Below are 1,714 nucleotides of genomic sequence, written 5' to 3' on the forward strand. Positions count from 1 at the left end.
CCATGTGAGCTTACAAGAAGCGAATTAGAGATGATGCTGGTCCTGGCCTAGTACAACCTGCAATTCCTGCAACTGCCACATTCGAGCTGAAAGGACACATCCTTACTGCACTTAAGGATGTACCATTTTCTGGAAAGGATCATGAGGATGCTTACAAACATTTAGATGAATTAAATGACATAGCAGACTATTTCAATGTCCCAAATGTTCCTAGAGAGACAGTCTTGATAAGGATGCTACCAGTCACTTTTAAAGGAGATGAAAAAGACTGGTTGAAAGCACTTCTACCTGGTGCAATCACTACTTGGGTCCAAATGTGCGAGGAGTTTCTAGAACAATTTTTCCCACCATCGAAGATATCTAAAATCAAGAAGGCAATAGCCAACTTTGAGCAAAATCCGGGTGAGTCACTTTATGAGGCATGGGAGCGCTACAAAGGCTTACTAAGAAATTGTCCTCAAAATGACCTCAATATACAACAAGAAGTGTCTATATTCTATGACGGGGTTAATGTCATGAAAAGGCAACTCCTTGATTCTCAAGGACCAATTCCAAAGAAAAATATGGGTGAAGTCAAGGAGTTAATTGAAGAGTTCGCAAAGCATTCTCGTGAGTACCACAATCCAAGGAATGAAGGCGTTAAGGGCATTGGGGGAGGACATTCTGAAGAAATGGTTGTTAAACTAGCCATGCTTGATATTATGGACAGGAGAATGATAAAGATGGACCAGTCAATACATGCCATTAGAGTTGGATGTGAAAGGTGCAATGGTCCACACTTGACCAAAGACTGCCACTTGGATGATAATGGGAACAGAAGAGCTCAAGTTTGCTACTCTAGTGGGGATAAATTTGATGAAGACTGGAGAAAACCAAAGAATGAGTGGTTTCCATATGATGAATACAAGAAGAAAAAGGAAGAAAAATATAGGTAGACATGCCGAGGCTTCTACCAAAAAGAGCAACCACCAGCTGAGAAGAAAGTTGACTTGGAGAACATGCTGGTTCGTTTTATGGAAGCTTCTGAGAAAAGGCATGATGATACTGATGCAACACTGAAAGATCAAATGAAGATGATGAAAGATCAGCAAGCTATGATGATTGACCAACAAGCCCTACTAAGAAATCATCAAGCATCAATCCATAATCTCGAAGCTCAACTTGGTCAACTAACAACTTTGGTGAACGAAAAATTATCTTCACAATTCCCCAATAAAAAGACTCAATCCCATGTCATGATGATCGAAACTGAAGAAGAGGCGATTTCTGAGTTCCTAGAAGCATTAGAAGAGGAGCCAAAGTAGTCCGAACCAAAGCCGAAGAAGACAAAGCTTGAAGAAAAAAATATTGCTGAACAACCGAACTCACGACGTGAACCTTCTAAGTTCACGACGTGGGCCCAGTTTGAACATAATTCAGCAACTGTTCTGGCTTATCGACCTCCTTTACCATTTCTGTCCCGATCTAATCTTCATCCACTGGAACGAGAGCATCTGGAGTTTATAAAGCACATGAAGGGTATTCCAATAAATACTCCTTTTATTGAGTCGTTATCTAAAATTCATGAATATGCAAAGTTCCTACAAGATTTGATAGACACTCGTCAGCAACTGAAGAAAAATTTCAAGGTTATTCTTAGTGAGCAGAGTTCAAAAGTTTTATTAGGAGAGTTACCAAAGAAGATGGGAGATCCTGGACGCCTCACTCTTCCATG

The 1,714-nt window shown here is 40.3% G+C and overlaps 1 non-coding gene across 1 annotated transcript; it reads right to left on the bottom strand.

The window, feature by feature from the left end:
- Window positions 1–362: 362 nt before the first annotated feature.
- Window positions 363–469, bottom strand: LOC145151644 (small nucleolar RNA R71). Its single transcript, XR_013732207.1, has one exon. It is a non-coding gene; the product is annotated as a small nucleolar RNA R71 (small nucleolar RNA).
- Window positions 470–1,714: the final 1,245 nt, after the last annotated feature.

Source organism: Lactuca virosa, chromosome 1 (assembly GCF_052849685.1).
Source record: "Lactuca virosa cultivar CGN04683 chromosome 1, Lactuca_virosa_CGN04683_v6, whole genome shotgun sequence".
NCBI lineage: Eukaryota > Viridiplantae > Streptophyta > Magnoliopsida > Asterales > Asteraceae > Lactuca > Lactuca virosa.